The sequence below is a fragment of the Pinus tabuliformis genome, chromosome 1_1 (assembly GCF_031772625.1).
Source record: "Pinus tabuliformis cultivar Carrire ecotype Pingquan chromosome 1_1, CPIR1, whole genome shotgun sequence".
NCBI classification, from domain to species: Eukaryota; Viridiplantae; Streptophyta; class Pinopsida; order Pinales; family Pinaceae; genus Pinus; species Pinus tabuliformis.
This window is the reverse complement of record NC_142297.1, coordinates 665,209,660-665,225,521: the sequence shown is the minus strand read 5'-3', so window position 1 is coordinate 665,225,521 and position 15,862 is coordinate 665,209,660. Positions and strand designations below refer to the sequence as shown.

The following is a 15,862-nucleotide window of genomic DNA, read 5'->3' as shown; positions in this document are numbered from 1 at the left end:
TTATAGATGTGACAAACAGTAGAGCAGTTCATAAATGACAAAAGTGATGGCAACTCACATTGTAACATGTCAATTCAGAGGTAACAGCGTAATGGCATAGAAGAACAGGATGATGGGACAAATGATTACAGATCAAAATCAAGAAAGAGAATTTTTTGGGTTGTATACGTTTGTTAACCTAGTCCAAGTCACATATACACACTGGTACATAGAATAAAAGGCGTGTATATGTATGCACGTAGATTCATAGAAGGAAAAGAGTGCATGGGATGGAAAACAAAGGTTAAATAATACCAAGGGTCCATACCATGGTATTAGCCCATAATATTGAGTAGAATAACAGTTACTTGATCCCGTCTAAGAATACCATACGTTCTAATTGTTTTTTTGGTGCATGGTATTGAAAAAGGCTCTACTATATAAGGAGGAGAATATCAAAGGGCTAAGTGTGCAAGTGAAAGGGTTTTTCATGAATACTTGTATCTGAAGTATATTTTGTGTTGTAAGGTCTATGGTTATGATATAGATTAATAACATCTTGTGCACCCTTGGATATAATTTTGGATCAGGATCATGAGACCTAAAATTACTTATCATTGTATGATCTAATAATGGATAAGCTAGATCTGATTGCTAATGCATGTCCTTTAAATGCTATGATCTGGGTTTATCTTAAGTCTTGAAAAGATGCGAAGTTTTAAGTCATTATTTGGAGATCTATACGCGGGTTAGCCTCGGTGAAGGAGTGTATAGACGCAAATTCATCACTTCAAAGTATCATATGCAGAGGAAGGGATTGTTGTTCAGAAATGATGGATCTATCTGATTAGTGTTGTTGTTTTACTGTTGTTTTTCAATGATGTCTTCATTAGATCTGAAGTAAAACTGATTGTATAAGAAGATTGAGTCTTGCTGACTGATTGATAAGAGTAATAAGGGTGATCTTTGCTGCTATCTATTTAGAACTCTTTAATATGACAGTAGATCTTCATAATGTCTTTGGTTAGTACAGTTTTTGGTTCAGAAGTTTTATAATTCATTATCTTTAGAGGTATACACAAGTTGGGTTACAGACAGTAGCATATAAATGCAGGTTGGCCTTATTGAAGTAGTGTATACATTCCAAAATATTATTTTTGAGATTGCAGTTGGTTCTGGTTGTTGCTACAATATTCTGAGTTTAGTATTGTGTACTGGTTACAGTGATTTGACTATTCCAGTTGATTGATTGAATTTTTATTAAGTGTCGATTGATTGGGTTTTGAGTGAATGGTTGATTTAGTTGTATCAGAAATTGATGATTGGGTGATTCAATTGTGTCAGAGGTTTCAGTGATTGTTTGATTCAGTTGTGTCAGAAGTTTCAATGATTGGTTGATTTAGAAAGTGATGATTGGGTTTCAGTTATGTCAGAGATTGATGATTGGGTTTCAGTGATTGATTGATTTAGATGTATCAATGATGGATGAATGTGTTACAACGATGAGATACAATTTGATTTTTTATATTGAGCTTAAGTGTTGATAATGGATCCAATGTGAAAATTTATGAAACGTGGTCCATGGAGGATTCTAAGGGTTGGAACCTTCAGTGAGGAAGACAAAGCTTCCTACCAGTAGTAGCTAGTGATTAGATCAAGGGGTTGGAGCTCCCTTCCAGTATCAGCTAGAGAACAAGTGAAGGTTGTAGCCTTCTGCAGGTGGGTTTGTATGTATTGGTATGATCTTGCACCAGTACAAGATTGTAAATGGATTTTTCTTTATATTAAAAAGAAGACAAAGACAACAACAGCATGTGGTTTTCTCCTGCATTAGGTTTCCATCTTAAATCTTGGTGTTCATGTGTGTTTGTTATGTGTGATGGTTTATTTATTACAGCACATGATTACTGTTTATCTAATGTTTAATAAAGTACTGATGTACTGGATGAATACAAAAATATGATGAATTAACTGAATCATAAGTTCATAGGATATACGCCAATTGTCTTAAGCACAATCATGTACACACACAAGTTCATTTCAGTAAAGTCGCGTATAGAAATCTGAATATGAAATGTAAAAAGTTATTGATTTGAAATATTGATTCACCCCCACACCACCCCCCCCCAGTATTTTTCCCAACAATTGGTATCAGAGCAGGTCCTTTGGTAGAATCTTGATCGTTTGTGACAATGGAAAAGAAGCAAAATAAGAAAACACCTCAAAAGAAGAAGACATCTCAAAGGAACACTGGTAGCGGGAAAGACAATTAGATAGTAGGTGGAAGCAATTCTTCAGATTTAGAATCACCTCAAATTGAAGATGAACAAGCAAAAGAATTAATAGGTACTAATTTTTTGCCCTCTGGTGATACACTTCTTTGTTCATGCAATATTGAAGATAATGAATGTGACAATGAAACAATTGAATTTGCTCTTATGGGTTAAAGTGAAAGAAATTTAATAGAGGCAGAAGTTAAAAGGCTCACAGATAAAATTAGAGATCAACAAGATCTATTTGATAAAAGGGAATGTACCTAGAAAGAAGAGGTTACCAAGTTAAAAAATCAGTGGGAGAAAGGAAACAAAATAAGGGAGCAGTACAAGGAAAAGGAAGATCACTTTCAAAGGATGCAGGATGAAGTGACATCATTGAGAAATGAAGTGAATGAAAAAGATACAAAAACCAAGGAACTTAAAGAAAGAACCAGTTACTCTGAAGTTCTTGAAGCTGAGGTCGTCTCTCTAAAAGAAGATCTTGAAAAATAAAACAAGCATAATGAAGAACCACTTCAAAATGAGATTCTCAAATTAAGGCAACAAATGGAAGAAGGAAGAAAAGTTGAAGAAATCATGAAGAAGCAGTATCTGGAAAAGGAAGAGCAATATCAGGTTGAGATAAATATCCTAAAAGGTAAATTGTAAGAAAAGGATAAACTTTTATGATTTCAATATAGTACTAAGATTTTGGATAATTTTCTTAGTAGTCAAAGGTCTCCTGCCATCAAATCTAGTCTTGGTTTTTATGAAATTGTTAAAGGTGAATCTAGCTCACAAACTAAGGCAAGGAATTCTAATGCAAAATCTAAAATGCTCAACAAGGAGATAAGAAGTCAACCCCATCAACAACCAAGGAAAGAAGGTCTTCAAAGAAAATCATTTACTCCTAAATATGGAAGTGTTAATTGATTCTTTCCTCTGATGAATAATGTTGAATGTTCTATCTTTCATAATTTTGAACATGTTGCAGCTAGGTGCAGAAGTAGAATGTTTCAAGCTAATAACCGTCTCACAGAAAGATCATCAGTTTCCGTGTACTTTAAGGGATATTTTTTTTCTTGAAATATGTTTGGTCACAAAGCCATTCATTTCTATAGAAAGAATATGAAACATATAAGATTTTATTCTTGTAACAAGTTTGGGCATATAGTGAAAGAATGCAGGAACAAGTCTATAGATTGTCATAGACAATATGGTAAGCAATCGAATAAGCACATTTATATCAGAAAATCTGATGAATCCACCAAGGATCAAGAAAAGGAAGATTAGATAAGGTGTGATCTTGCTCTCTTCTCATTTGAAGACTAAGATGATAGTGGATGTGCTCATCACATGATTGGAGACAAGAGAAAAATGGAGTCTCTGATGAAGAACCATCATGGTAATGATATTCTTGGAACTAATGTTTCAACAAAAGTTCTAGGACCAGGTATAGTCAGAACAGACTCAGGAGGAACTGAAAGTATGAAATTTCAGTGTTCCAATTTTCATACGCAGATATTATGAAGACAAGTCGTGTATATACGTGAGTTCGAAACTACACAGTCATGTATATGTTGGTTTGATGAAGAAGCAGTGGGACAAACTCAGAAAAAGGGTCTGATATGGTTCAGACAATTATCAATTGTCTTTTTTGTTTTGATGGTTGATGATTACAGTCTATGGATGTTATTTAGAAGTACTTTTTACCCTCATAAGTTGTTGATGACTTGATGTATAACTGGTTGATGATGATGCCTTGATGATTCTTACTAATATATGCAATAATCAGATCTGATAGTGAATAGTTGGCACAGGTTCAAGGGGAGAATATGCTATGCTTCTAATAATGCATTGTTGGCATTATGTTTAGAAGACTTTGTTACATAATGATTCTTATCAATGGTCAGGATGACTATCTTGTTGAAGTGTTTAAATGATGCATCATGCTATGCTGCGATCATGAATTTCCTATGATGAAATCATAGATGATACTTTGTTTGAGCCACTTAGTTGTTTTGATGCTTCTGATTAGATTTGTGGATGACTCTTTTGATTATGCATATAGTTATGTTGCTTACATGGTGATCTTCATAACTTCAAGGAGAAGAACAAAGCTTCTGTACACGTCTTCATTATTTGATGATGTTAAGTGTCACTCATTTTTGTTATGTTGCTGCCATCATGCCTTTAGAGATGCATAAATTTCATACAGTGCAGTTATGAATGAGTATTCCTATAGTTCTTGGATATCACATGGTGTATTGGTTGAGGATTGATGCACTTGATGGTATCAAGAAAGTTTGACAAATGACTGTGAGATCATGGTTTTCCTTTCACATTAATGAGAAGCTAGATACATATTTCTATCTCTATGCTGGATACATGGATGATTACTTAAGTTGCATATTGGTAAATATTGTTGATTGGCCAAGAGAATGGTGTTATTGCAAGTTTCATGAAGACATATCTATTTGAAGACATGGCTTAATTAGTCACATAATGATGATGATTGTTTACTTTATGATGATAGGCTTGATTCTCACATAAGTTGATTATCATGGTTGATGCTTATCAGATGTGGGATGTTGGAAAAATCCCTAGTGATGATACATGGTTGATATATTGAGGGTTCTTGTGGAAATATCATGCAGTTCTTGCTACGATGATGATGTTATGGTCATAGATGATGACTATGGTGGTTTCACATATATATGATATGATGTGAATGGTTTTGTATTACTGCTTAGAGATATGGCATATGCTTAGTTGATTCATGAAAGGCTATGTTAAGGTTTTTCCTACTAAGGAAATAGAGCAAGTTGATCTTGATAAGATCAAGAGGATGAGTTGATATCTATATGCAGCATAATTTGTCATAGGTTGATGATATTAAAGTTACATTGTCTTATCTTGTGAATTGATGATGGACATATACAGGTTGTTACTCTTGATGTTGCTGACAGATGTTTATGGTGCAGATCATATATGGTGTATGATAGTTGCTGATAATTATCATGATCTTGTTTAGGCCTTTGGTCTTTGTTATAAATTTCATGTATATCATTTGATGTAAAGGTCATGTAAAGACCTATGATGTAATAATTGTCATATTCAGTATGGAATCTTAAGATCATGTCAAATATGTAATCCCACTTGGTTGGGAGATTGATGTATGTATGAGTCATTGGTGATAGGAAGGTCATACTCACATAGCTAAGTTATAGAGTCCTATTATTCTTTTGAAAATATTTATGCATACTCTGCATGTGCTCGAGGGAGCATGGAAAATTTAGTTCATCTCAGCATGTGCTAAGAGGGAGTTTATTAGAGAATTCAACATGTGCCTAGGGGGAGCATGAGCAATGTTCATATTCAGTAGTTCAGTTATTGAAGTCTTCATTTAACATTTGTTAGCCCTTTTCCCTTGATGTCAAAGGGGGAGAGTAGCTTGGTTTTTAGAGAGTAGCTTGATGTTTTGAAAAGCTTGGTGCTTGTCTTAATGTTATTTACAGGTTGTGGTGACCAAACACAAAAGTGGTTGCCATCAAGTCCAAAGGGGGAGTGTGGTGAAGTAAAATTATAAGTGCGGACATGAACGAATTCCTCTAGCCCGATAATGGGCCTAGCCACAATAGATACATTCTATGGAAAATTTCCTTAGGTTAGAATCAATCAAGAGGGCCTACCTCTTGGTCGCTTATCCTACTTGACGATGTCCTCGCTTTCTCGCTCCAGCAATCTCTCGCTTCCTTCTTCAAGCTCCTGAAACAAGTAAACAACAACAGCACACAAACATAATAATAGACAAATTGCAATTCAACCTACTTAATGAGTCAAGAAGCATTAAGACATGAATATGTAATATTACAAAACATGTAGGAAATCAATCGATAGTTGCATATATTAATATCAAAGAGAGATTACAACCATTCGTCTTGATGTCGCAGTCTTCCTCTGACAAGACCAGGTTCCCACACACTTCTGCTAGCACTTCATGATGGCTTCAAACAACAATAGTTTAAAGGCTTTCCCCTTTAGGCTTCACTCCAAACCAAACACGCTTCTCCCTCACATGACTAGATGGCTACAACTAGTAATAGCTTACTTGTCTAATCAAAATAGTATACTCACACTCAGCCAAAACTCTAACTGTGACTATGCAACCAACACTGACACTATAACTAGTTTGTGTTGGGGAAGAAGGGAGGTTTATATAGGAAATATGGATGGGAGATGGATCCTCTTCCCATGGGAGAAGGACTTATCCCTTGAGTTAGTTCCTTCATTATAGGGGAAAGGAGCCCAAACTATCATCCTCAACCCCATCCAGCCAAACCATTTACCACACTTTTGTTACAGAGCTTCTAGAGCTGGAAGCTTCGGCTCTAATTTAAAAAACTTTCCATAATAGGACCAGCATGACTGGAACAAAACTCAGTCGCATTGGTCGACGTGGGGAATAGTGCTAATCTCTACACATCAGCACAAGGGAGACAAAGGTCATTAGCGACGGCTTTGTAAATTGGGCAAAATAGAAGTTTCAGGGGAAATGGTGCAAAAGGGAAATGATCTGCTCATGAAGAGGGACATAATGGGATTTTCTCCATGAAGGAAAAGCATGCGGGGTTCACTGTAGAGGTCCTCCAGGATCAAGGAACGGAGAGTACAGGGACAGTGACAAAATTCTATGTAACAGATGCCCCCTAAAGCATGAAGGCCAAGCCGGAGTGAGGGATGAAATGCTTTATAAATCAGTGTGGGGAACCGACTTGTCGTCGGAAAACCTACAAGAAAGTACAGATACATACATAAACTGAGATCTATGTCAAATGTTACATGAATCGTGGCATGGACACAGCCATCTAGAGAGTGATCATGTAAATGGATCTAGGTATGGGCACAACGATCCGTCAAAGGGGATCATAATGAAACCAAGATATGGTCACAACCATCCAATAATGAGAAGGATCACATATGATAACTCATGGTCTGATTATAGCCATCCATCTACAATAGAGACATACATATCATCATAAACCATGTCACACCACTTCGCAACCTGGACTTTTTGTGATCTGAGTCCAAGGTCTTGCGCTCCAACATGACCCAATCAAAGTACAGATTCTAGCATGCAAATAGATGTGTTGACATTGAACATGCTAGAAAGTCGCTTCATTACCAGTCAATGATGTAAAATGTTAACAAGCGCAAGAGAAACCACCAATAATGCCAATGGTCCTCAAGGTACTATCATCACAATTCACGGAAACAGGAATTGAAGTCGAACACTCGTGAAATCACTCGATCAAAAGCCAATGATGTGAGCTTGTCATCGAGTGCAAAGAACTTGCCATTAAGACATGCAAGCTCTAAGGTACTGGAAGGGAGTCTCTTGGTTAACTTCCCAGATAATTAGCTGGAGTCAAAGGAAAGCGACCGTGTTGGAGGGCCATAATGAATCCCACATCATCAACACGAGACGAGAGGATGAAAAATGATTTTAGATGATACAGAGAATCAGAGGTAAGTGTAACTGCAAAAGGACAACGCTTGAACATATCGGTGACACAATTGGAATTTTGGCAGCTTTTGGATCCATGGGATCAGTGGTCATGATGACATAGCTGATCTGATAATCACCCTATGAGTGATCTCAATTAAGAATTATTAAATAGAGGTATTACAGACTCATGTGCTAGTGTGTGTCTAGGTTATTTAAGCAACGGATCGATCAGATTGTCGATACATAGACACTTGAAAAATGGAAGACAACAGAGAAATACAGTAAGAAAATATAAGAACACAAGAAATTAATAAGGAGTTCACCCTATCCTCCAAGGCTACATCTCTGGTCCAATTTTCAGTGGTGGCCTTCTTTTATTGTGTCTTAAAGCAGAGAATTACAAAGAAGGAGCTCGATATGAGTCTCTTGTCACAGGATAGCTTGGCAGGGTGGTTCTTGGATTTCCCAAGCCACTAGAGTACACAGACTCTTGGCCTTACTAGATTTTTGACCTCTCGGGTCTACAATGGAAGGAGCCCAATGTGGTGCTCAGTCCTGATAGATCCCCTTCAGGGATGGCTTGAATTTCTCAAGCCCTCTAGTGTTTGACGCTGCCTTTGGTCAGCTCGGCTCTCTGTCTTCTTACTGCTTTTTGCTCTCTCTGTCTGCTCTCTCTGTTCTTCCGTGTGTGTGGGTCTGTTCCTTCTACTGGTCTGTTCATGGCTTTAAAGCCACTCGAGCTCATGGTAGTTCTATTCCTCTTCCAACTTCGTTGGATCGCCCGCTACAGCTTTACTTGGAGTTTGCTGTCTCGGTGTCATCATCAGACTCACAGGGAGTGGCCACTTGTCCTCCTGTGAACTGCGCTAGCTTGCTTCGTCAGTTCGTTTCTTCAGTTACGTCATGGAATGAGTCATCCACCACCTTGGTGATCAAAGCGGACCTCAAATTCTTTTAAATCACGGCTTAATCCCTCATTACATCTGTTAGACTCAGTCTTGTCAGTCCTCTGTCAGAGTCAAATTCACCAAGGTTCATTTCTCGTCATTTGCAGTCATCAAAAGCCATTTTGGTCAAAAAGAGTCATTTTACTTCTTGAGTCCAGGGTTTTATCTTCAAAAGTGTGAAATAACGCTTGCAGGCCAGAGGGAGGTTGAATAAGTCTCTTACTTCAAAGAGTTTCATCATCAGTAATGCTCGAAAATGATCCTTCTCCAAAACTCTGTTTTGGAGAAGAAATCAACAAATTTGTTTTTGTAATAAATTTGCATTTTAAAGTCTTCCATCATGGAGTACTTCGAATACAGGCCCTGGTCATCTTGCTAGGTTCAATAGCTCCATCAGTCTATGTAAACAGGAGGACTTATCATAAGTATTGAAAGTTCCATAAATAAGATGGCATATTCTTGATTCTGTTGAAGCTGGAGATCTACAGGATAATGCTGCAGCCATGTCAGATGTTGGAAGGACAGAACTAAGATGAACTCCACCGATTAGAATATAGTGTTTCCTTTATATGAAGACAAAGAATGTACCATGTGGCTTATTCAACGGAGGATGACATAGCTACTGTATGTTGCTTGGAGAAAACTTGAAGAGCAGATACATCTGGAGATAAAGAAACTTGGAATATCTAAAAGATTTCCATAGAAAGAAACTTCACTTTTAGAGGGAAATATTTGTTTCAAAATCTTGCACTTTGAAGGTATTAGAAGCCCCTGGCATAGCATTGTGAAACATCATCTTTTCTAGGGTACTATCGGTCTTTTAGACATGATTCGAAATCACATATAGGACTGCTTGACAACATACTCGTTAATTTCACTTGTTTACTTTGAGAAGGGAAAATGTCATAATGATCGTAGATAACTAGAATGACTATATTTGGTATAGTCAAAAATTGATGAATATTTAGAGCTGATAATCATCACAATTCCAAAGGTTAAGCAAGATCAAAATTGTGTCAATATTGTGAAAGACAATTTAGGAGAATATGCTCGCAATTGTCTGCAAGTCTCATGGAGGGGTTGAAGCACTTGAACGGTATGATTGCTGTGGTAGCATAAGGACAGAAAGAGGTCTTCATGGGCTAGCAAGTGCCCAAAAAGAAAAAATTAATGGAAGGTTCCGTGTGATTTGCCTTGAGGACTTAAGGTCTTATGAGGGGGGATTCAATGTTGGTGATCCACAAAGGAAACAAGGATGAAATTGGCAGCGCAGCGCATAGGATGACTGGTGCGACGCACTGGGTGCGCGCGGTGCATAGGGACCTGTTCCGCAGTGGAAATTTACATGGGCGCGGCGCACTGGTGCAGCGCGACGCACTGGGTGTGCTGCGTGGCGCACACAGCCAGGAAGTCTGAGAATTGCCCAGATTCACTCCAATTGCCCAAAAAACACACGAATTCGCCTTGGGATGAATTCAACATAAGATTAATGTATGGCATTTATAAAGCTACATCAGCGGGTGGCAACGAGTTAGAACAAAATGCATTCAGAGGATCCGGGAGGTCATTTCCTGCTCAGGTTCGATTTCGTATTGATAGGGATTGTGTACCATTGTCTGAGGAAATATTCAAGAAGGCCATCAAAGATAATTATGTCGATAGAGGAAACAAACTCAAGTTTGAACTCAGTACAGAGCAGGTCAAAATTATTTCATGCCTATTTCTCACGAATGTTGTGAGAGAGCAGGCAACATCAAATGAATGGACGTGGCAGTAATTTAGATTTTGGTTCTGAAAGAGAGGACAGATTGTTAAGGAAATCGAGACTTTTAAGGGAAGAAGCGGCAAGAAGTAGAGAGGAAGCTAACATGAATGGAAGAAAGAGTGTTCAGCATGAATCCAAACCTCATTCATTGGACTTAGAAACCAAGAAAACTTCTGAAAATTCAATAGGCATGCTGCCAGGACTTCTTGAAGAATTCAGATGTCCAATTTCCTTGAAATTAATGTCTGACCCTGTGATTATTTTCTCTGGACAAACGTATGAACGAGTCTGCATAGAGAAGTGGTTCAGTGAAGGTCATGATATGTGCCCGAAAACTCAGCAAAAGTTATCATATTTAGGTGTAACTCCCAACTATTGTGTCAAAGGCCTGATTGCCAGTTGCTGCTTCATATGTGATTTCAGGCCAAATGGAACCATTCGTAAGACACCTGATATCGGGAAAAAATGAAATGCTGAACCTGGCAATGGGGTACATCGCCTTCAAGTTCAAATTGCCATGCGAGGTGTTGCATTGCTGAAAGGGGAGCCCTATATATGGCTCTTGGTGTTATGTATACTCTTACATCTGGCGTAGCAGGCTACATCGCAGCTGGAAATGGCGGTTCCCTTTATTCAAGGCGAAATTTAGTTTAAAGCTAACTTTATTGAAAATTGGTTTTTCATTCAAATGACAGATGGACAAGAGACTACCAACTAATTATACCAAACCCTCCATTTCAGATAGACTTTGAAACGACTTGTTGATGATTTTTATCTTTATTTGTTTCTTCATCGGCAATGATTTCCTACCACACAAGTCTACATTGGAAATCCGTGAGGGAGCAATTAACTTGCTGATGGCAGTGTACAAGAAAGAGTTCAAGGCAATGGGTGGTTATTTGACAGATTCAGGAGAGGCAATTTTGAAGTGAGTGGAGCATTTTATTCAAGCTATTGGGTCCTATGAGGATAAAATATTTCAAAAGCGGTCTCACCTACATCAGTGCCAAATGGAAAGAGTCAAGCGCGAGAAGGCTCAAAAAAGGATGGAAATAATATAGAGCATATAGTAGCTATGAAATGCTCTTAGGACACGTTGGGAGATATGCTTGTAAAACTAGACATCTGGATGCTGATTATAAAAAATTGGTTGTGATTCAAACGGGGAAGGTGATAAGTCAGAGCCCGAAAAGCCACAAAGACATCTACCCTGGCAAAGAAACAGATGAAAGAGTGCGATTGGATTGTCGCAATCGTTCTATCCCAGCAATGGAGAGGATCTTAGTATTGGTTCGCGTGAGGCCCGTCAACAACAAGGAAACAGTAACTAGTCCATGGAAAATTACAGGCAACACTATTTGTTTATCTAATCAAGGACCAAAGTTCGAATTCGAAAAAGTGTTTGACCAAGAGTCTAAAACAGTAGATATATACGAAGCCCGCACTAAGGACATCGTAGCTGCAGCTGTTCGAGGTTTCAAAGGGATGGTCTTTGACTATTGACAAACCAGTAGCGGTAAAACTCACACAATGCGAGGCTCTGCTGTTGAACCTGGTGTTATTCCTCTTGTTGTCCACGATGTGTTTAATAACATTCGGGAGGCAGAGGATAGGAATTCCTTATTCCTGTGTCTTACATGGAAATTTACAATGAAGAAATCAATGACTTATTGGTTCCTGAACATCGAAAGTTGCAAGTACATGAGAGTGTAGAGCGTGGAATCTTTGTAGCTGGCTTGAGGGAGGAAATTGTTGGAAACCCTGAGCAAGTCCTCCAACTTATGGAGTTTGGAGAATGGCACCGTCACATTGGGGAGACAAACATGAATGCTTACAGCAGCAGATCTCACACTATTTTTTGTATGGTTATTGAAAGCAGGGATAAGAATGAAAGTGATTTTGTTGGCATGTCATGTGATGTTGTTCGTATATTAGTCCTAAATCTAGTGGATTTAGCTGGCTCAGAGCGTGTTGCAAAGACGGGTGCTGAAGGTGCACGTTTTGAAGGAGGGATCACATATAAATAAGAGTCTAATGGCTCTAGGAACTGTTATCAAGAAGCTGAGTGAAGGTGTTGAAACTCAAAGAGGACATGTACCATACCGTGATAGCAAGCTCACTCGAATTTTACAACCTGCATTGGGTGGTAATGCAAAAACTACAATTATTCATAATATTACACCTGCTTTGATTCATGTTGATGAAACAAAGGGTACACTTCAGTTTGCAAGCAGAGCATTACATGTCACAAACTGTGCTCAAGTCAATGAGATCATGACTGATACGGCATTGCTAAAGCGACAAAAAAGGGAGATTGAAGAATTGCGTTCCAAGTTGCAGGAATCTCATTCAGAGCATCTTGAAGAAGAGATATTGAACCCGCGCAACACATTGTTGCAGAGTGAATTACAAAGGGAGCGCATTGATTTAGAGTTGCATGAAGAGAAGAAAGCACAGGCTGAACGTGAATGACAGTTACAAGAGCAAGCTCAGAAGATTGAAAACTTAAGCACTATGGTCTTGTATTCAGTCAGGGATGACAGAGAGACATGTGGCAAGAAGAAAATCAGGCGTGAAACTTGGTGCCCAGAAGCTCCATTGAAAGAGTTTACAGAGGAGGAGTATAATCTGCCATCGAAAGAACCTTTAAGGGACATTGTTCCAGGACACAGGGACAGGGATTTGCCACCTCCTTTTGAGAAATTATGTGAAAATCAAGAATTGGATATAGATAATTGTTCAAGGCAACATGTTGGTGCTATTGGTCAGGGGTTTCCAACAGAGAAGGTTGATGTGCCCAGTTCATGGGTTGAGAATACTCTTCCAGATGCGAGTACTTCTCTTCATGTAATAGGCAGGATGGGGAAGTTGTCAATACAGAACATGCCAATAAATCAGTTGAGGGATCAACTTTTGGAAATGCATAGAATCTTCCAAGATTTGGAATGTAAACATGAAAACGAGAGAAAAATGAAGGATTGTGAAATAGAAGATTTGAAGAAACAGTTAGCCAAAGCTGAAGCTATTGCAAGGCAAGCTAAAGTCGTTAAACTCCATCATAGTCAATCAGCCTATATAGGAGGCGAGAGTTTGACTGCATGGGAATCTGAAGGCTCCATGATTAACAAACAACTTGAGGATAAGGTGAAAACACTCGAGTTGGAAAAGTTACACATGCAACGAGATTTAGATAGTCTCATGGAACTGGCCAATGAAGAAAATGAAAATGCAAAAGGTCCATTTGAAAAGGAAAATTATAGTAATCTAAAGAGAAACTCTAGCTGAGGGGCACGAGCAAATTGCAACTGGGTGCGTTCATTAAAGGTGAAATTTCAATGGAAAACCGTTTATTGAAAAATTAGTTTTTGATTCAAAGGGCCTGCGTAAGGTGAAGAGTCACCGCAGCAGAAAGATAGGAACCGATGGTATATTTTTAACTGCAGTTGCAATTCAAAGGGTCTACGCTCCATATTCTATCTTTTAATTGGCCATCAACAAACAAATGTAACACTGCTCCTTTTTAGAGTAGACCTTTCATATTCTCATGATTTTAGGTGAAATGGCCCCTATTCTCAAATCGATCTGTTTTCCCATTCCTGAGTCTATTTATCGTATGAAAATTATGTGTAAAGGGTTCTGAGTTCTGGCAAACAGTGGGAGAGCTGTGACGGAAAACTTCACTTTACAGTTTTTGACAGGGATTTAATGAAAAGATACAGCTCTGACTCCTGAGATTCTTGTGGTGTGTATTTAGCATTTGTCTTTTCCTTTGTTTCATATATAGCTTGTTATGTTTCCATTTCATTTCATAATCATTTCTAAATGAATACTTTTAAGTGAGAAAGGCAGAATCCAGTTTGCTACTCTGCCTTGGGAAGGTATTCATATTTAATGTTTTCTTCTGTTTGACAAGGATTCATCTTCTATGCCCTTGTCAACCTCTCAACAGTCCACCCACTCCACAATATTTCAAAATTGAATGCTAAATTTATCGCCTGTCTTGCCTCCTGAGATAATCTGTGTCTCGGATTTAATCTCCCTACGCATGCTATTCTTGCCCCATACAGCCCAACAACTTAGTCATTAAATCAAATATCCCTCATTTCAAATTCATTTACTAGCCTAAATCAGTTATCATTTAAGTCATCTCGGACTCTATTGATCATTTTATCGAGATAGACCAGGAGAGAGCCCTCTCCTGTCCTCGTAGGGCTAGCTATGAGGCTGAGCTTGGTTTGATGTTGCCTTGAACCTCGCCTTCCTTCAGCCTAAGGCAGATTCAAGCACTAACATAGTGGCGACCATACTGGGGACGGAAATGGTTTGCTTGAAGATTGTGTTGCCCCAGCACATATCTCAAGTTCAGAGCTGATTTTTGATGGTGAACAATGATCAGACATAAGAAGATGGCTGAAATCATTCACCTAGCGACTCCATTCACTAAAGAATCCAGCAACCAGTGCTTCATGGTGACTCCACTGCAGAGGGATCAGTAGCTTTGAGATTTCTTAAGATGGATCAGATTGCAAGAAGATACGCTCCCATGAGCCGAGATCACATCCCAGGTTTTCCAAATAAAATTCCCAAGGTAGATTGGTCAAATAATTTGCTTGTGTTCAGAAATGTGGAAGGTAATGACGTTGCTCTTCATCTGGTGAAATTTCACATTCATGTGCATAGATTAAAGATCAATTTTCCTGAGGACTGTTTGATGAAAATGTTTATGGCTACTCTGGAAGACAAAGCCCGATCTTGATATGAAAGTTTTCCACCTGCTTCCATTTATTGTCTAAAGGATTTTCATTCCATATTCTTTGAGAAGTATAAAGAATCGTATCCCTCATTAAATTTAGTTCAGGATTGTTGCAAGCATGCTTATGGTTTTATTGAGAGCCTTGAAAAATACTATGAGGATGATAATTTTATGGATGATGAGATCATAGAAGCATTGTATGAAAATCCGTTTCGGCAGCCTACAGAACTCTTAGAGGAAACTTTGCAGTAGGATCAAAATCAGCAGGTTGAAGAGTTCCATATGGCTGAAGGTGATGGAAGAAAAAGTGTCGGTTCAAATCTGTCAATAGAAGACGACGGCATGCAAGTAAGTTCAGTTATAATTTCAAAATGTGATAATGTCAGGACATCTATTTCAGTTCCAGATTCAGACTGTGATGACCAAGAATGCCTAGTATGGAATCCTATGAAAGAGAACTCTGCTGCTGAAATCATCTGGGATGAAGAAGACAAAGTTTTGGATCCAAATGTTCTCAGTTCATTAGAATACAGCCTTCATGAGGAGGTAATCCAGTCAGCGTATGAAAAACAAGATCAGACCTTCATTCAATACATTCACACCACGGAAGATCAAAACATTCAGGATTTCCATTCAGATTCCTCTTCATATGTT

At 38.3% G+C, this 15,862-nt stretch overlaps 1 pseudogene; it reads left to right on the top strand.

The window, feature by feature from the left end:
* Positions 1-11,724: 11,724 nt before the first annotated feature.
* LOC149215150 (kinesin-like protein KIN-7O pseudogene) lies at positions 11,725-13,740 on the top strand (annotated as a pseudogene).
* Positions 13,741-15,862: the final 2,122 nt, after the last annotated feature.